The sequence below is a fragment of the Sus scrofa genome, chromosome X (genome assembly GCF_054392235.1).
Source record: "Sus scrofa isolate SSC_HxYL_T2T_F1_AM1 chromosome X, Sscrofa_HxYL_maternal_Yorkshire_Landrace_v2.0, whole genome shotgun sequence".
In the NCBI taxonomy this organism is placed as follows: domain Eukaryota; kingdom Metazoa; phylum Chordata; class Mammalia; order Artiodactyla; family Suidae; genus Sus; species Sus scrofa.
Genome location: NC_139401.1, coordinates 89,839,441 through 89,860,963, shown reverse-complemented (window position 1 = coordinate 89,860,963; position 21,523 = coordinate 89,839,441). Strand labels below are relative to the sequence as shown.

General features: G+C 38.1%; 1 protein-coding gene and 1 pseudogene across 1 annotated transcript in view; both read right to left on the bottom strand.

Moving 5' to 3' along the window:
• Positions 1 to 21,523, bottom strand: part of DIAPH2 (diaphanous related formin 2) — a 1,391,236-nt gene that overhangs the window by 226,552 nt on the left and 1,143,161 nt on the right. The window lies entirely within an intron of this gene.
• LOC100514026 (large ribosomal subunit protein uL29 pseudogene) lies at positions 10,513 to 10,874 on the bottom strand (annotated as a pseudogene).

Genomic DNA, 21,523 nt, shown 5'->3' with positions numbered 1-21,523 from the left:
ATCCGACTAGGAACCGTGAGGTTGCAGGTTCGATCCCTGCCCTTGCTCAGTGGGTTAACGATCCAGCGTTGCCTTGAGCTGTGGTGTAGGTCGCAGACGCGGCTCAGATCCCGCGTTGCTGTGGCTCTGGTGTAGGCTGGCGGCTATGGCTCTGATTAGACCCCTAGCCTGGGGACCTCCCATATGCCTCGATAGCAGCCCAAGAAATGGCAAAAAGACAAAAAAAAAAAAAAAAAAGTGTGTCTGACTGACTTGCCACAACCTCCTCTTCAGTTTTGTTATTAACATTGAATGTAGATTTATGAGGACAGAGAAATTAGACTTAGCAAAGATACAGTGAATGTGTTTGTGGGGAAGCTTCGTACTGGACTATTAAGGTAGAGTTAAGGGGCTGTGTATTTCCTGAAGGAAAGTAGAAGTTGGCCACGTAGAATTTTCTAGAAGTTGCCTTCATTTTTGCCACAAAGAGTTTTCTCTGCTTTAAATGCATTTAATATTTTTGAATGAGTGGCAGCCTTAGAAATTGAACAGACTGTTCCCCAAAGGGTTTTATTTTTTTTAAGGAGATAGTTTGCTGTTATACTCCAACAACAGATACATTTTAGTCATTCAATAAAGACCACACAATGCTCATGAAATTGCAAGGGGAAATAATCCTGCCAAGAACAAGCAGAAAGGTAAGATGCCAAGCATCTCTGCAATTCTTTTTTTTCCCCCCAAGTGCTAGAAGTGTTGGCAGACATGTGTACTCAGGGCCCTAATAATAAGAAAATGAACATGTTTAACCTCTGGGCCAGATGAGCTGTATGGAAGAGTCATGTCAGATTGTGTCATGTCTAGGGGAAGTCACATAAGATGTCAGTATAAACTAGGTGGGTATCCATCAAATATTAGATTTACCAGCTTCTATGGAATGCATTCCCATCCTTTCTAAAAGGAAAAAGAATAATTCTACTTCAGTGAGCTATTGCGTTTGGACAGTGCATTTCAAGGAAAGGAAAATTTTCAAGTTAGGAGAGATTTATGGAAACAATTTAGACAAAGCTGCCCAATGTATAAATGGGTAAATTGAGGCCCAGCTAAGGGAAGTGATTTCCTCTGGGAAGGTGCATAGAGAAGCAAAGACCTACCTTACCAGCGCTGGATCTACATATTCTATTTACAAAATATCCCACCCAGGCTTCCTGAATACCCTTCCTGATTTTCCTCCACTGGAAATCTGTTTGTTTGGGTGGTTTTTGGCCATGTCATGTGAAAGTTCCTGGGCCAGGGATCAAACTCACTCCTCAGCAGTGGCCAGAGCTGCTGCAGGGACAAGGGATCCTTAACCCTCCCTGCCATAAGATAATTCCCTTCACTGGAGACTTCTTAATTCTAATTCAAAATATAAAATGCTCCCTAACATTTCCTTATAGGGCATTTCATGAGGAAAGCAGAGTGGATATTTTAGGTAATAGTGATAAATACCAAAGAGGCTAAGGTCAAACAAGAGGTGATTCAAATTTACTTATGACCTAACCCCAAATTAAACCCATGTGAACCAAGATGCTTTCTTAAAATTTGAGCATATGGCTGTGATAATCCCCTTTCTGCCTTGAATAAAACATATTTTGCTTAGTAGCAACATTCCCATTTAATAGCTCATGTGATGAATTAGCAGAGTGCTAAATTAAAGGAATTTCATCTGTAACACCACTAATTTTTTCTCCATTATGGAAGAATGTCACCCATAGCCTTATTTTAAACTATGTGTTCGTTCCATCCTGCTTTCATACTCAAATGCTACTGCACTAAATATTGGATGAGAAACATCATTTCTGTATATAGCCAAAAAAAAGACAAAACACCATTTCGCCATAGAAAGACTACTTCATTCTGCCACTCACTAGCCATGCAAATTTGAACAAGATAACTTCTCTGAGTTTCAATTTTTTCATGTATAAAACACAGTTCACAGAAAGAGTTAAGATCAGTATACAAAACTGCTTAACATGTAGTAGGTATTGAATATATATATGATAGTTTAATATGAGTATTTGGAAAAATATTACCTTCTGTTACCAACCTGGAACTGATTCATGGAGAATGAAATAGAATTAAAATGATCTTTTTCAGGCTCGTAAGCAACTTTTAAACAATGAAGGAACATAGTAGTAAAAAGATGAAGAAAATAATGTAAACTTGTCCTGTTCCATAGTCTTCGGTTTGCCACTAGATAATTCCTTCTCCCTGTATAAGATTATATGTGAATTAAGTCTCTTAGACTGGAATAGCCCTGGGTGCTGTATAGATAGCATGGCTATTAGTGGATATTAAAGGCATACATACTTACATGTACACATATGCAGACACAAGTCAGGGCTTGCCATGAAAACTTAACCTAATGCTATATTTGGTATAAACTATGAGGTGGTTTTTGTCTGTGCCTTTTGATTCTCTACTTGCACCCTCTGTATTAGATGCTATCCTGTTTCTCAGTCAGTATTTGTTGGCTTCAAAGAACAGGAATGTATTCAGGCAAGCTTAAATAGAAAGGAATTTAATAAAAGGCTGCAACAAGCAATCTCATGGAAATGCAAGGGCATCCAATAAAGCCTAGTCAGGAACCTAGGAACCGGAAATTTACCTGTTAACTCAGAAACCACTGTTCATCCTATCTCAAAAATGCCTCTCATATCTGCCCTTCTGCTTCCTCTCTTTGTCATCCTTGCTTCCTCTGCTTTCATATGGCACAATTTGGCTAAAGCAGTCATTCAGGTCAATTATCTGCTCATTTTCTAAGTGATTGAAACAATCGTTAAAATATGTTGTAGATCTTAAATATTTCATATAAAATATTTTCCCTTGAAGTATAATTGGCTTACAATATTATATTAGTTTCAGGTATACAACATAGTTATTTGATGTTTTTATATAGTACAAAATTACCATCACAGTAAGTCATTACCATCTGTCACCATACAAAGTTACTGAAGTATTGTTGACTATATTTCTTATGCTATATGTTACATTCCCATGACTTACTTATTACTGGAAGTTTCTGTCTTACTCTCCTTCACCTATTCCACTCATCCTCCTACCACCCTCCCTTCTTGCAAACACCTATTTCTTCTCTATATCTGTAACTCTGTTTCTGTTTTGTTATGTTTGTTAATTTGTTTATTTTTATTTTTTATTGAAGTATATTTGCTGTATAATATTACATGAGTTACAGGTATACAATATTGTGATTCATAATGTTTAAAGGTTATACTCCACTTATAGTTATTACAAATATTGGCTATGTTTCCCATGTTGTACAATATATCCTTGTAGCTTATTTTATACCCAGTAGTTTATACTTCTTAATCCCCTACCCCTATATTGACCCTCCCCCACCCCCTCCCACCTAGTAACCACTAGTTTGTTCTCTATATCTGTGAGTTTGCTTCTTTTTTGTTTTATTCACTAGTTTGTTGTATATTTTAGATTCCACATATAAGTGACATTATACAGAATTTGTCTTTCTCTGACTTATTTTACTTAGCATAATGTCCTCTAAGTCCATCCATATTGCTACGAATAGCAAAATGTCATTCTTTTTTATGGCTGCATAGTATTTCATTGTGTGTGTGCGTGTGTGTGTGTGTGTACCACATCTTCTTATCTATTCATCTGTTTATGGGCATTTAGGTTAGTTACTTTGACAATTTGGCAATTGTAAGTAATGCTGCTATGAACATTGGGGTGCATGTATTATTTTGATTATTGATTTTGTTTATTTGTTTTGGATAGGTACCCAGGAGTGGAATTGCTGGGTCATATGGTAGTTCTATTTTTAGTTTTGGGGGGAACCTCCATACTGTTTTACACAGTGTGTTACACAGCACCAATTTACATTCCCACCAACAATGTATGAGCGTTCTCTTTTTTCCATATCCTCATCAATATTTATTATTTATGTTCTCTTTTGATGATAGCCATTTTGAGAGGTGTGAGGTAATATCTTATCGTGGTTTTGATCTGAATTTCCCTGTGGATTAGGGATGTCGAGCATCTTCTTATATGTCTATTGTATATCTATATGACTTTGGAAAAAAGTCTATTCAGGTCTTCTGCTCATTCTTTGGTTGGGATGTTTGTCTTGTTGATGTTGAGTTTTATGAATTCTTTGTATATTTTGGATATTAACCCTTTGTCAGATACATCATTTGCATATATCTTTTCCAGTTCCTTAATTTGTCTTTTTGTTTATTTATAGTTTCCTTCACTGTGCAAAAGTGTTGTAGTTTGATGTAGTCCCATTTGTTTATTTTTGCTTTTGTTTCCCTTGCCTGAAGAGAGATATACAAAAAATATAGCTAAGATCAATGGCAGAGTGTATGTCTATGTTTTATTCTGGGAGTTTTATGATTTCAGGTCTTATGTTTTAGTCTTTACTTCATTTTGAGTTTATTTTTGTATATTGTATGAGAGATTAGTTCAATTTGATTCTTTTACATGCAGCCATCCAGTCTCCCAACACTTATTTAAGAAGCTATCTTTTTCTCATTGTATATTCTTGCCCATTTTGTCATAAATTAATTGACCTTGTAAGCATGGGTTTATTTCTGGGTTCTCTATTATGTTCCACTGATCTATGTGTCTGTTTTTGTCCCAGTACCATATTGTTTTGACTGGAGATTTGTAGTATAGTATGAAATCAGGAAGTGTGATTCCTCCAGCTCTGTTCTTTTTTCTCAAGATTGTTTTGGCTGTTCAAGGTCTTCTGTGTTTCCATATAAATTGTAGTATATTTGTTCTAGTTCTGTGAAAAATTCTACTGAAATTTTGATAGAGATTGCATTGAACTTGTTGATTGCCTTGGGCAGTATGGTCATTTTAACAATAATTCTTCCAATCCATAAGTAAGGTATGACTTTCCACTTCTTTGTGTTGTCATCAATTTCTTTCACCAATGTCTTATAGTTTTCCAAATATAGGTTTCTACCTCCTTGGTTAGATTTATTCCTAGGTATTTTATTCTTTTTTGATTCAATTTTAAATGGAGTTGTTTTCTTCATTTCTCTTTGTTTGTTGTTAATGTATATAAATGCAACAGATTTCTGCATATTAATTTTTTATCCTGTAACTTTACCAAATTCATTTATTAGTTCTAATAGATTTTGATGGGGTCTTTAGGATTTTCTACGTATAGTACCATGTCATTTGAAAACATGACAGTTTTATTTCTTCCTTTCCAACATAGACTCCTTTTATTTCTTTTTTTTTTTTTTCTTATCTGATTGCTATGGCTACGACTTCCAATACTGTGCTGAATAAAACTGGCAAAATTGGGCATTCTTGTCTTGTTCCTATTCTTTGAGGAAATGCTTTCAGCTTTTCACCATTGAGTATGATTTTGGCTATAGGTTTGCCATATATGGACTTTATTGTGTAGAGCTATGTTTCCCCTATATGCACTTTTTTGAGAATCTTTATCATAAGTGGATGTTGAATTTTGTCAAAAGCTTTATCATCTACTGAGATGATCATATGATTTAATTCATAGTTTAATTACTACTACATTTATTGTATATTTTTCTTTATCTGTGAGACTTTTATTTTCATAATGCTCATATTTCTAGTTGTAGTCTTTTTCACTTTGAGAAATCCCTTTGCCATTTCTTGTAAAGTCAGTTTAGTTGAACTCTTTATCTTTGCTTGTCTATAAAACTCTTTATCTCTCCTTCAGATCTGAATGATAGTCTTGCCAAGTATGGAATTCTTTGTTGTAGATTTTTTTTCCTTTCAACACTTTGAATGTATCATGCCACTCCCTTCAAGCATGTAAAATTTTTGCTGGAAAGACAGCCGAGAGTCTTGTAGGAGTTCCCTTGTATGTAAGTAGTGTCTTTTCTCTTTCTGCTTTTAAGATTCTCTATCGTGAAAGTTCCTGCTGTGGCTCAGCAGCAATGAGCCTGACTAGTATCCATGAGGATGCAGGTTCAATCCCTGGCCTCGCTCAGTGGGTTAAGGATCTGGCATTGCCATGAGCTGTGGTGTAGGTCACAGATGTGGCTCAGATCCCATGTTGCTCTAGCTGTGGTGTAGGCTGGCAGCTACAGGTCTGATTTGCCCCCTAGTCTGCCAACTTCCATATGCTGTAAGTGCAGCCCAAAGAAGAAAAAAAAATTCTATTTTTACTTTTTGCCGTTTTAATTATAATTTGTCTTGATGTGGACCTCTTTGAGTTCATCTTGTTTGGGACTCTGTTTCCTTGACTTTAATGTCTCTTTCCTTTCCCAAGTTAGTGAAGTTTTCAACTATTATTTCTTCAAATACGTGCTCTGCCCCTACCTCTCTCTCTTGCCTCCTGAGATCACTATAATGAAAATGTTAGTACACTTGATATTGTTCCAGAGGTCTCTTATACTGTCCTCACTTTTCAAAATTATTTTTTCTCTTCAGCTTGGGTGTTTTCTGCTATCTTCAAGTTTGCTGATCTTTTCCTCTCTATCATCTGTAAGGGGAACACGGAGAAAAAGAGAATGAGCCAGGTATTCAGACAAAGAGAAGAAAATTTATTAGAGGGGAAAGGGAGAGGGTGGCTGACCCTCGAGAAGAGCCAGCCCCCCACCCTTCTCGTGGGGCCTTCTTAGACCCCGTGGATGGGAAATGGGATTTCCTGGGGGGGGGGGAGTTTAGTTTATCTTTCTCCTGCAGCTGAACTCTGGTGGTCACGAAGTCATGAGAAAGTCAGAGATGTCTCATGGTAGGGTAGTCTCATAATCCTGAGAAAGCTGGAGGTGTGTGGTGTCCCACAGTGAAGGGGGGAAGGGTCTCGCAGTCTTGGGAAAGTAGGCACCAGTGGTGAAAACAGGATGTCGCTTGAGCAAGGTGGTCAGTCTCATGGGTCAGCAGAAAAAGCCATTGCAACAATGAGCCCCCATGGAGCCCCTAACATCATCCTGATACACTTTTGATTCCTTCTAGTGTAGTTTTTTTTTACTTCAGTTATTATCATTCACCTTTATTTGGTGCTTCTTTATATTTTCAAACTCTGTTAAACTTCTCACTGTGTTTATCCATTCTTCTTCTGAATTCATTGAACATCTTTATGATCATTATTGAAGTCTTTATTGAGTAGATTTTTATGCTCCATTTGGCTTAGTTCTTCTTCTGAGGTTTTGTCTTGTTCCTTCATTTGAAACATATTCCTCTATCCCCTCATTTTGCCTAATTTTCTGTGTTTATTTTTAAATATTAGGTAATTTAGTTATGTTTCCTGATTTGGGAGAAATAGTCTTATTTAGGAGACATTCTAAAGGGACCAAGAGAACACTACCCTCTGGTGACCTGAGTTATATGCTCTAATGGTTCTCCTTTGTGGGCTGTATGGGCCCTTCTCTTGCAACAGGGCTAACTACTATGGATGCACTGGTAGGCATGGCTGGCCCCTGGTCCAGTTGGCTATAGACTCTTCTTCATGTAGTGGCTGCCAACCCACTGTTGGGGGAACTGGGTCCCATCATGACTGTCTGCAGGTGTTTGTGTGTCCTGTGGCAGTTCTGGCTGGCTGGTGAGTGGGGCCAGGTCCCAGGGTGGCTGCTCAACTCAAGGAGTCCCAGGCTGCCAGCTTGGCCCAGAAAGTCCCAGAGCTGGCATCAGTCTGCTGGTGGATGGGTAAGCCCTGGACACCAATAGGCCAAAGTGGTATTCCAAAATGGTACTTGCCAGCACCAGTGTCCTTGTGGTGCAAAGAGTTCCCCAAAATGGCTGCCACCAGCATCTGTGTCCCCAAGGGGAGTCCCAGTTGCTTCCTGCCTCTCCAGGAGGCTCTCCAAGATGAGAAAGTGGGTCTTACCAGACTCCTTTCAAATTACTGCCCCTGTGCTGGGTCTTAGAGCATGGGATATTTTGTGTGTGTCCTTTAAGAACAGAGTCTCTGTTTCTTACAGCCCTCCATCTCACCCATACTTAAGTCTTACTGGCCTTCGAAGTGACATGTTTTGCAGGCTCATCTTCCCAGTGCACACCCCCTGGGCTTGAAAGCTTGAAGTGCAGCCCAGACCTCTCACTCCTTGAGAAGAACTTTTGCAATTGTGATTATCCTCACTTTTGTGGGTTACCTCCTCCAGAGGTGTGACTGTTATCTATTCCTCCTCTTCCCCACTTCTACCCATTTTGCCATTTTTCCTTCTCTTTATCTTTAGTTGTATGTTTCCTTCTTGTTTTCAGTTTATTCTCATAGTTGCTCTGTAAATAGTTGTAATTTTGGTGTGCCCTTTGGAGGAATTGTGCTCATGGTCTTTCTATCTATCACCTTAGTCATACCTTCCAAATATTTTTTTTTTAATAACAGGATGATTAGTAGCTTCTCCCTTCTAGGTCCCAGTACATGGATTCCATAATTTTTTTTCTACCCTCCAGGTTTTTTCTTAAGTATGGTTTGACATTTGTACTTTTGCACTATCTTGCTTACACAAGTCACATCCAAAATTTCCAGTTTGGATTCCTTAGAGTGGAATGAAAACTAAAAAACTTATGAGAGGAAATGATAGGATATCTCAAATTTGCTTCAAAGTAATTGTGGCAAAGGAGTGGGTGGTATAGCTAAAACAAGATTGGACATGTATGGATAATTGTTGAAGCTAGGTGATGAGAATATCCTGTTTAATTATACTAGACTCTCTAATTTTAGATATGTTTGAAATTATCCATAAAATAAAGTAAAAAACAAAATATGTGATGCAATATGAATGTAGAATCTTCTTTAATTATTATAATTTCCCCCATCTTTTACTTTTTTCTCACCCACGCCTAATTTGACAGATTTTTTAGCACCCTGCATTTACTGATTCTTACAAAGGCATTCAGCCTAGATTTCATTGAAGTAACAACTCACTTTGCATTCATATTTCATCAGTTTACATAATATTTAATTAAATCACATAATTACATTATTATGTACAACTGGCATAAATAGATTTGGAACAAATTCAACTAATTTTCGGTAAGCATACAACTCACACTGTAGAAGCACAATTATCTGGGCAAACTAGATACTTCTAACCATACTACTTCTAATCACACTACTAACTATAAACAGGTAGTGTACCATGCCTATTGGTTTTCACTGAGTGTCAGTTAATCCAGCAAGATGATTAAATGGAAGTTCACTAAGAAAGGATCTACTGTATTTTTGTTGTTGTTTTTGTTGTTATGTATGTGTTCTATATTTTTTAAATTTTGATTCTGACTTCAATTAATCTTCTTTCACAATATCAAACTTAGGGCAGTTGATTTTTTGCTTACCTCAGATGATCTTCTGGTGTGTAATGGAGGCAGTAGGAGTAATTTTCTCAGTTACTCACATTTGGCAAGGATGGGGAGTAGGGGTGTTTCATTTCCATATTCTTCTTATTATGTTATTCTGCTTTCTCACAACTCTTGGATTTATTTACTTAAAAAGAAATAGAAATTAGGTTGCTTTATGGACATTGGCTTTGGAGAGAACCCTGATTATACTTGCTAAGCCTCCTAGTAGCAATACTGAAGAATTAATTAAAATGCTAAGATGAGAGTACCTACACAGAGAAACAAAGAATGAGTGTGCTGGTAGTCCTCTGCTCTAAGTTTCTGTGGTCATTTGTTGAAATCCCTTGAGGAAGTAAGTCAGTTTTTATTTTGCTATGCAGAGTGACAAAAGGTGATGTGACATACCAAACTTTTTATAATGATAAAACTGTAGAGACCCAAATTTCTTCTTTCTCTTCCTCCCTCCATGATACCTCATAAGGCTGCTTCCAGAATGAACTAGTCATACTGCCCATTGAGTTTCTTTTATCAAACCCATAGATGTGGATGTTGGAAAGGACTGCTTTCCCTTCACTTAACCATTTTAGTATGACTAACTCATGAACACACAGGAACAAGGCAATTTGCTCCTCCATTTTCCATTTTGGGTATGCAGCAGCAGCATGCATTCTGAGTCACGCAGAGTCCATTCTAAAGAATGTGTGCTGTAAGCTCAGAGGGGCTAATAATCAAATTAGGCTGCTAACAAATGGCAATTTATACTGCTGAAACTAATGAGAGGTCAAAGAACTAAACTCTGCAAGGAGTTTTAATTATCCTGTCCTTTGTGACTCCACAAGAACATTTTTAAAGGAACACTGTCACCAGTGTTCAACTGGTATTTTAAGTTTCATTAAGATTTACACAACCTATTATATAAATGGGAAATACGCACTTTCTTTCCAAGTAGATCAGGGAACTAAATCCTTCTCTTCAGGGTTGTAAAACAAGGACTGTCTTGCTTTGATGTTTAGTTAGAAATACCTTCATTGAATCCTTTCCTTCCAATAGCACTGATGGAGAAACATGGAGCTCTCTTCAGGGAATCTCTAGATTAGATAGCACATAGAAAGAAAAGAACTGTAACAAAACAACTACAACAGATTTTTCTGCCTCTTTTCCTGTGCTGTTTCACTTTCACTTCTTCACTTTTTTTTTCGCCAGTTTGTTTGCATTTTATCGATGCTGTGATGCTCAGGCCTTGACTACAAACTTCAGCAGTGGGTACAACTCTTTCTTCTGCTGCCACTTCTTGGTCCTCAACTTCTCCTTATGCTTGTTGAACCTGTAGCATGTGGTTTCTTGGGCTGCAAATCCAGAGGCTTGTACTTCTTGCCCTTGTGGAATTTCCTGGGGTTCTCTTTCCGAGTCTGGTTAATGACAGTGAGAACTTAGGTGATAGATTTGCAATCAACTAGGAACTTGGAGAGCTTAGATGCTGTACCACCTGTCACCTTGGTGATGCCTAGCTAGGACAGTTCCACCTTCAAGTCATCCAGCTGTTTCTGCAGCTCTATCTTCTTACCTCAAAGATCTCAAGCCTTAACCTAAGCCATGGCGATATAAGCTACCACCACTATCTGCTCTGAAGGAAAGAGATTTTTCACTTCTTATTCGTACTTTCATCTGTCACATATACATCCAGACATACCACCATAATCACCACACCCACAATTTCTGAAAGTCAAAATGTTCTTCATCTCTCAGAGTCTAACTTTTTTATAGGAGGTGCTAGAGACGGGTTTACATATTTATTTGTTTGTTTGGAGGGAAGTGGCAAAATTGAAGAACTGAAGAAAATTACAGTATCAACTGAATGTGGAACCTCTCAGATAAAAATAAAAACAAAAATCTGCTACCCTTAAAAGCTAAAGAAAAGATTAATTCAGAGACATTGAAGATATTAGCATTAATAGATTGTGAGCACAGCTGGCTTGGAAAGGTTTTTGCTACCAAGAGGATTAATTGTCCAAAGATAATGTCTACCCATCAAACCAATTTAAGGCCAAAGAACGCATCTAGGCAAGGAGTTCTCTTTTATCAATAACTATGTCGATAAAACAGCAAATGGAACACAAAAAAAATCAAGCACATACATATCATCAGGGCAGCAAGACAAGTAGCCCAGAGCATTGAAGGGTCTGGGTATTGAACTAGTTGCCCTTATTATTGAAAAAAAATATTAAAGTATAAAAGCAAATCCAATAAGGAAGTGGGGAACAATGCAAATTTAAAAAAAAAATTTCTTCTAAAAAGGAAGGAAAAAAATCTGGAAATTCTTCTGCTAAACTGCTCAGATCTGGCATTGCTATTGCTGTGGCATAGGTCAGCCAGCAGCTACAGCTAGCCTGGGAACTCCATGTGCCATGGGTATAGCCCTAAAAAGACAAGAAACAAACAAACAAAAAGGCAACCAGACAATAGAGACTTATATTCCATCCTGAGGCGAGGAAAGGAATGGGGTCTGGGACTTTAAAGCAGGGGAGGCAATTCATGGGACAATGAGAAAATACATGGTAAACATAGTTGCTCTGTTAGGCAGATGAGTTTCTGAGGTGAAAAAAATCTCTGCTAATAGCTGTCTTCCTGCTACCAGCCCCTCTTTCTAATGTAAATTTCATTTATAAATGTAGATTCCCCTTACAAAAGGGCAACTTGTCTGTTTTCAGAGCTTGTCCCAAGTCTGCAGTTTCTCAAAATAATCCTTGTGCCAAAGACGCATATTTAGAGGTAGCACTTCATTTGAAAATATCTATAACTACAATAGATGATTCACTTGAAAAAAAATCACAAAATTCATGCTGTTACGTAGACACAGCTTAGGGGGTAGTTCTCACACTTGATTTATGTGAATCGCCTTTACAAATTTCATTACATCAGTATACCACCAAAACTTCCTTCACAATTTATACTTTATGTACATGCTACCTTCATTATTATTTTAATATCTTTTTCTTTAAACTAACTTATAGCGTGTTAAAAACAAGACAATAGGCCCAAAATGGAGTCACTTAAGCTAAGCCCCAGGTCACCAAGACTTAATTGCAGTTTGGGACTCTTCCAGAAATGTAATCTTAAACCAGTCAATAAGGAATTATCTGGTTAGCACTAGCAAGGTCATCTGCCTGATAGACACCTTTCATCCCACAAAGGAAAGTGACCTTGCCATAATAAATCTACTTTTTGCCTGATTAACTTCCTTGCTCCTGCCCCTTCTGCCTATAAAAGTCTTTCATTTTGTACTACTCCTTAGAGCTCCTTTCTGTTGGCTACAGGGGATGTTATCCAATTCATGAATTATTGAATAAACCCAATGAGATATTTACAATGTACTCAAATGAACTTTGATTTTTTAACAACTGTTTTTACTTATTATTTGAAAAGAATTTCTATCACTATATTAAATGGGAACCAGTATCATTTACCATAAATAGAAGACAATAGTAAAAATAAATACAAGGGGAACAAAACAATGTTCTTAAAATCTAAATATATGATATTGCCTGGCAGAGGGTCCTGAGTCTGTGGCTTTGGGACCTGCTTTTTCTTTGTTAAAAAGTTTACTTAGAACGTGGCAGAGAAATGTTCAAGACTAACTTGCATCAAAGTGAGAAGTGAAAAAAAAAAAAAAATTGAAAAGGGAAAAGTTCCCCACTCTGTGACTCAGTGTTATATGCCTATATACTCTGTGAACCACCTGAAATCATTTTGTGATTTAATGAAACACTGGCCAAAATGATCAATAAAGAATGGTTTCTGGCTCCCTTAATGCCTGTACAGTGGTGTTCTCAGGGTGTATCCTCTGAATTACCTGCATCTGAGTCACCTATGGGTGCCTGTTTTTAAAAGGAGGTGGTAACTAATGAATCACTACTTAATCTGGAGACTGGGACCCAACATACTACATTATTAAGAAACACCTGCTATAGGCTTCAAGTCCCCTCCAAGGAGATTAAACTCAAAAGCCTCCTAGGGAAGGAATGATACCCATTCCTCCCCCTGCCTCAGTATAACCTGTTCCCCATGCAAGCAAGGTAGCCTGCCCAAAGCCAATCAGAAGATCAAATATGCTCCATACAGGGATCAAACAACACTCAGCCCTTATGCAAGGTGTAGGGGGCTAGGGCAGGGGAAATTGGATTTCCACTCAGTTACACAGTGTGGGGATATGAAAACAGTTGTAAAGTGAGGCAGGACACACTCTCTACGAAAATGTACTTTCACTTTAATAAATTCGTAAAAAACCTGTGTTTTAATGTTTTGCTATGGCAGGTTCTGAAACAAAGTTTATCGCACCTATAGGTGATTTTGAAACCACACGACTCAGATTGGGACTTGAACCCACTGTCTTACATTCCATAGACAGAATGTCGTCCATCTTAAAAGGTGAAAAAGTAGCCCCAAAATATGGGGTAGTTAGTGTTTAGGAGCTGGGTAATTTCATAGGCTGATGAGTGGGAAGATTATTCCAACTATTTTGTGGAAGTGGCACGCCTTTCCAGGAATTGGGCCACTGCCTAGTTTTTGGCCTTTTATGGTTGGCCTCAGAACTGTCATGGCACCCACAGGTATGTCATTTAAAATATGCTAAACAATGAGCAAATATTGAGGCTCAAGTTCTACTAGAAGTCAGACCTTCCACCATCTTGGACCTAGTAGGTTCCAACTGGTTTTTGTTGTATCCTCAATGGCTATGTCATTGTTTTAAAGATTTTGCCCTGCCCACTTCCCTCCCCTTTCAATGTGATGCACAGTACAATTTGAGAACCAGTGCTATATTATAGCAACTATTGAAGAAGGTGGAACCCACCCTATAACAGCCTGTACATACAGGAAAGCTGGAAGAAAAAGTGAAGGGAGAATTTAGTTAAAGGAGGTAATCTGCCCCAGACCTAAGGAGTGAGGCTATAGCTCACAAGCTAAGCACTACATTTAATGGAGTATTTTAAACCTAGAATGAGGTTTTAAAAGAAAGAAAGAAAAAAGAAAAATAAAGAAAAAAGAAAGGCATCTGGCAATGAGAGAACAAAATGATTCAATGAGGAAAGGGATTGATTTACAAGAAAAGATGAAAGGAATTTAAAATGTGGCTTTGCTAAGTGATCACTAATCAGGGGTGTGGTAACAGTTTACAAATATTTGAACCGTATACTAAAAAGAGGAGGGGGAATCTGTTAAGTAAGAACAAGAAGGGATAATTATACATTAAGATACTGTAACTGACCAAATTCTCATTCCATACAGCTCAATTTAAGTATTCCTGCTCTGCATATTGTGTCCAACTTCTGCCTTAAGGAATATGCTCTGATCTTCTCCCCAAAAGAGGTCCAGGTATCACTCTAGTGTCTGTGTCTTTGTTGGAACACATTTCCCTGAAGGGGAGCAGAATACGCCACCCCAAAATATGCCTCACTCATATGAGGATTATTTTGAGCTGATTATTTTTGAGAGGATGCAGATAGGAGATTCTCAGAAAATAGAGTAGAGCTTGCCCTTTCCTGAGGCAAATTTACAGTCATGAGGGAAATCTCCATTTGTAAGGGTCTTTCTATCTCTCTCTCTCTACCAGGAAGAGAATGTTGGCTCTAAAATAACAAGAGAATTTTGTCAATGGAGAAAGCACTGACTTAAATCTGCATAGCAAGCCTTACCCTTGTTTACCTGCTTTTCCTGATCACCTCTCATTACCTCTCCCTTACCTAACTCCCAGCCTCTGTGGCTGTCATGACCTACACATTCCTTCCAAAATTACAGTCTAGGCTCTCACTCACTAGGGCAAAGCCAACAGGTTCAGTGGCCCTAACACCTTAGGAACATTACAGGGGTGTCTGTACTGGAGCTTGGGAGACATCCATTTTGAGGAGCTAAGAAATTGATCAGCAGCAGGGCCAGATTCTGGCAAAACCGACCAGCTGTAAAATTTGTCTTCAGCACCATTTTTGTACCACCCTCAGCTCCATATTCCCAGACATCTCAGAATATATAAGGAAATGTCCTTTTTGTAAGAGGAGGAAGGGATCAATCAACATCATTCTTATATGGAATATCTTGGACTTCCCTTATGGCTCCCAGCATAACTACTTCGTGTTGATTCTACAGTGGCTGTAGCTTGATCCCTGGCTCAGGAACTTCCATATATGGAATATCTTAATATGTATTGGGCTTCCCTCACAGGCCTATAAGACCTGTACTTGCACAGATTCAATACCAAAGACAGAGCCTGGAGTCAGCAACAGAGACATCAATGGTTTGATGGATGGAGGATCTTAAATGTCTGAAGCATGGTCTTAAAGTGACCCCCTACCCTGTGCAACAGATGGCAGGCAGGACATGGCAGCAGTCTTCACACCTGTGGCTAGAGGAGGCGAGGTTGCCAGTTACTGGGAAAATTGACATTAGGCTGGCTTATTAGTTACTAGGGAAACCAGCAGGCGGGCATTCCCCTCACTGCCCCATTGATAAGAACAATCAGTAGCTGGATTGGGGGCAAGAATGTGGGAAGGTGAGTCATGTGAGTAGGGTGTGGGTGAAGCAGGTGCTGGTCAAGCAGGGGATGTACAGAGCAAGAGAACAGCCATCTTGGGTGGCCTGCCCATACAATATATTACCTCCGGAAGTGGGAATGAAGATCATTTTAAAAGATCACTGTGGAGAAAGGAAGAGGCTTAAATCTAATGCAAGAATTATAGGAGTTCCCACTGTGGCACAGTGGTTTAAGGGTCCGGTGTCACTACAGCTATGGTTTAAGTCACAGGCGCAGCTCAAATTCAGTACCTGGCCCGGGAACTTCCATATGCTGCCAGTGTGGCCAAAAAACAAAAATAAAAAAACAAATGTAAGAATTCTAAAGTTAGAATTTTAGAAATTGGGGCACTTGAGCTCTTTGGAGGAAGAGGAACATCATCAGTTGACCTCAATTTACATATAGTAACTCTGTATGGGGTGGGAAAATAATTTTCCCTTTACCCTTCTAGGTTCTTGACTGAGACTCCCAAGCAATAAAGACAGATTAACAAGAAAAAACAAACAGAAGTCTAATGACAGGTATACCCCCTGTATAAATGGGAGATACCCATGAAAACTGAATAACTCACCAAGATCAGATAGCCCAAGCCATCACCTTAAATACCATCTCCAGCTAAAGATAAAAGAAAATGTTGGGGGAAGAAGAAGCCAGTTATGGAAGGTGACCAGGGAAAGCACAGTAAACAAGGATAAGGTACATTATATAGATTTAAGTCATTGCCTTCTCCATTGATAGGAGTTTCTAGAAATTTACAGCCATCCTTATCTTCCTGGTGCAGAGAGGGAGACACCCTTATAAATGGAGATGTCCCTTATAAATACATATTTCTCTCAGGAAAGGACAACTGCTAATTTGTTTTTAGAGATTCTTTTGTGTCTGCAGCTTCTCAAAAATAATTAGCCCCAAATAATCCTCATGACAAAAAAATCTATTTTGGGGGTGGCATATTCTACTCCCCTTCACCACATTAATGACTCTGCTGTCCCTAAATTTCAAACTGATCAGTGACACCTGAAAATACCTAGGTGTTGAAACAATGCCCTGTACTCTCTTCTGCCCCCTGACACTTCAAAGACATTAACCTATTGAGTGACTTTCAGAACCCACTTACTTAAGGTCTGACGTATCATATCAGTTTGTAACTTTAGAAACTCAAAATGTTTTTCAGATTTACATAAGGCTCCACAGATACCACCTGTATTTCCCCTCTCAGTCCTTTTATAGTTTTTTTCATAGATCACTTTATTGTGGACTCACTTGAGCTTAGAATGCTGTTAAATCAGTCAATAATTTCCCAACTGAATTATTAAGAAATGTGGCATAAGAAGCATAATTTGTAACTCAAGCTAGTCTAGACTGAGAAACAGAAATGCAGAGGAAGGGCTTAAAATACATCACTTGATGGATGGCCAGAAATCATGGCTGGGTCTCTTCCATCTATGTGTTTTTTATAATAAAATAGCATTGTACTTGACAAAGAATTTCACATTACCGTAAAAGATTCTCTTTCATTGTATTTTAATTTGGGTTTAATGCAGAACATATTTGAATGTCCTCTTCATCAGCTGAATAGTGTTTCTATCAGAAGTAAATAAAGGATTAATTCCTGAGTCTATGAATTACTATAGCGGACCTGTTTTGCTTTTGTCCTTTCAACACTTTTTCCTCCTTCACTTGGGAGTAGAACCCTCCTTCCCTTTGGGGAAACATAGTTTATATAGTTTTAATCCTGCACTGGCCATTAGGGTGGTCTTATGACACAGGAGTGTTCTCATGACCAGGTTTGGCCAATCAAAATATTCCATCTCTCTGGCCCCTGTGATTGGTCCACGGATGATCACATGATTCAGTTCAAACTAGCCAAGGTGCTTAAGCTAAAATAACTTCATGCAAGCCTTGGGTCACCCTGCCACTCCTGTGCTTCTATGGAGGGGAGCTGTACCAGAATGAAAACAAGCAAAAATGATGGATGGAGAGAGTTGGAACTCCTGGATCTAGCTGTGCCTGGATCTCATTGAAACTCTCCTTCGTCTTCACAAGTACATGAGCCAATACATTCTACTTTTTTGCTTGTGTTGATTTATATTTGGCTTCTGACACTCATAACCAAAACATTTCCACATAACACATTTGCATGTTTTACTTAGGAAAAATGAATTAAACATAGAGGAATACATTGCTTTATGTAATTGGTATCTTTTTCATAAGTTGAGGTTAAATAAATTTTTGTAAATCAAATCACATGAAGGGGAGCAGAACATGCCATCCCAAATATTCCCTTTTGGCATAGGGATTATTTTGAGCTGATTATTTTGAGGAAATGAAGACATGAGAGAAGATCTGAAAACAATGGAAATTACCCTTTTGTAAAGGACGTTTATGTTGGAAAGGGGGCCTATAGCAGGAAAAGAGATATCAGAACTCATTTTTTACCTGAGAGAATTATCTGCCTGACAGGGCAAGCTTTGTTCTCCAAACATTTTCTCTTCTCACCTTCCCATGAATTGTTTTCCCTACTTTAAAGCCCCAGACCCCTATCCCTTGCCTTAGCTCAGGATGATATATAAGCCTCTATTTCCTGGCCATCTTTTTGAATCATATCTTTGTGGAGCTCCCATACATACTATGTGCTATGTAGTTTATTTTTCTTCTGTTCATCTGGCTTTTTGTTATTGGTGGGGGGGTAGAGGGATTTCCACCAAGAAGATAAGAAGGGTAGAGGGAAAATATTTTTAACTCAATTAATTTTATTACATTTATAGTTGCACAACGATCATCACAACCCAATTTTATAGCATTTCCATCCCAAACCCCCAGCCCATCCCCCCAGCCCCCAACCTGTCTCTTTTGGAAACCATAAGTTTTTCAAAGTCTGTGAGTCAATATCTGTTCTGCAAAGAAGTTCATTGTGTGTTTTTTTTAGATTCCACATGCAAGTGATAGCATATGACGTTGGTATCTCACTGTCCGACTAACTTCACTTTGCATGATAATTTCTAGGTCTATCCATATTGCTGCAAATGCCATTATATCTTTCCTTTTAATGGCTGAGTAATATTCCATTGTGTATACGCACCACAGCGTCTTTATCCACTCCTCTGTTGATGGACATTTAGGTTATTTCCATGTCTTGGTTATTGTACATAGTGCTGCAATGAACATTATCTTTTTGAGTCATGGTTTTCTCTGGATAGATGCCCAAGAGTGGGATTGCTCAATCACATGATAATTCAATTTTAGTTTTCTGAGAAATCTCCATATTGTTTTCCATAGTGGAAATGGAAACAATTTACCTTCCCACCAACAGTGTAATAGGATTCCCTTTGCTTTACACCCTCTCTGGAATTTATTGTTTGTAGACTTTTTGATGACGGCCATTCTGGTGGGTGTAAGATGTCACCTCATAGTGGTTTTGATGTGTATTTCTCTAATAATTAGTGATGTTGAACATCTTTTCATGGGGAAAAGGGAAAATATCATTTCCTCCTTAATACATACTACACACACAAAAAAATACATTGTTGGAAGGAGACTTGGGAATATTTCATAGTACAGGTTTCGAGGGATTATTATTTGCCTTTTTTTGTTTGTTTTTAAGGAAAGGCATTACAAACATGGAAAGGTACAAGTAACTGATAATTATTCCAGGAGAGCTTCTTGGCTGGCTTTCATGATCATGATGGTAGAGAGAGAGTAATGACCTTAGTGATTTCATTATTTCTCGGGTATTAATTCTCACTCTTGTAGGCTTAGAAATTTAATTTAGTTGGTACACTAAGATAGGATCTATCCCTCAGGGAAGGATTCCCAATAAGCAAGCTCACAGAGACTAAAATAGAAATCAAAATGCCAATTGATTAATGGACAATGAGAAAGACGATCATCCATTGGACAAGAATCCTTACATCAGCAGATCATTTTATTTTGCTCTTGAGGGCAGAAGTTTCATCCGATAATCTTGATTCAGCCAGTCTATGCTTTTTATAGGCCTATGGTATACTACGGGCATACCTCAGAGATACAAAGCTTGGGTTCACCACAATAAAGCAAATATTCCAATAAAGCAAATCACATGAATTTTTTGGTTTCCCAGTGCATGTGAGTTATATTTACACTATACAGAAGTCTATTAAGTGTGCATTAGCATTATGTCTAAAAAAACAATATATATCTTAATGTTAAAGTACGTGATTGAAAAAATGTCAAATTTCAATGGTAATATCAAAGATTACTGATCATACAAATATAATAATAATATACAAATATAATAATAAAGAAAAGTTTGAAATATTGTGAAAATTACCAAAATGTGATGCAGAAACATGAAGTGAGCGAATGCTGTTGGAAAAATGGTACTGATAGACCTGCTCATTGCAAAATTATCACAAGCCTTCAATTTGTAAAAAAATGCAGTATCTGCAAAGTGCAATAAAGTGCAATAAAATGAGGTATGCCTGTACATAAAAAGTTGGGAATAATATCAACAAATCATATAATTTCACATAAAAATCTGGCTTTACAACTTCTCTTAAAAAAATCAAAATCCCTACCAATGCTAATTTCTCTGACTGTGGCATCAATTGCCTGGATCTGAGTAGGGCCTGAGCCCTTTGTATGGGACATGGATGCTCCTATATACTAGAGTGGCCATCAGGTCCATGGTCTTCATTTATTTTTCCTTCCTGGCCTGTAAAGGCATTTGAGTTTCGTACACTTAGAAATGAAAGCTACGTGTGAAGGCAGTAAACTTATTTATCCCCTCTAGCCAGAGTTTGATTTAAGAGTGAGAATGTGAGTGAAGGCAATCTAATTAAAATGAATCTCAGGGGATTTGCTGGGAATGTTGGGGCAAATATGTTCACTGTTTCTTCTGCTGCAAATGATAAAGGAGGCATGTATGTCTGGGTGCTACTGACAGCCATCCTGGGACTGTAAGGGAAGCAAATTTTATAATGACAAATTATATCAAAGAATATAGCAGAGACACCAAAAGAAATAGGGGCCTTTTGGACTTGAATAAGCTGTAGGATCAAGCCTTACCTAAAGCTACACTGGAATTTTCAAGTATATAAATGTCATTTAAACCAATTTGAGTTGAGTGTGAAGGGAAGAGAATATACCACCCCCAAATATGTTTTTTAGCACAAGGATTATGAGGGGCTGATTATTTTTGAGAGATTTCAGACACAAGAGAATATCTACTTTGTACCATTTTTTGTTGCTGTTGTTTCACCTTTTGTGGTTTGATGATTTTCTTTTGTATTGTGCTTTTGTTCTTTTTGGTTTTTGTGAATCTCTTATTCATTTGTAGTTACCCTGTTTTTCAAGTATGCTGATACTGGAGTTCCTCTTGTGACTCAGGGGAAACAAACCTAACTAGTATCCAGGAGGACCCGGGCCCTGCTCAGCGAGTTAAGGATCCAGCGTTGACGTGAGTTGTGGTGTAGGTTGCAGATGCAGCTCAGATCTGGCATTGCTATGGCTGTGGCGTAAGCCAGAAGCTACAGCTCTGACTCAGCCACTAGCCCGGAACCTCCATGTGCCTTGGGTGAGGCCCTAAAAAGCAAAAAAAAAAAAAAATCTACATTTTCTTACTCTTCTGCCCCACCTTTTATGAGTTTTATGTCTTCTTTTACATCTTCACATTCATCCTTTTGCTATTCATTGTGGTTATCATCA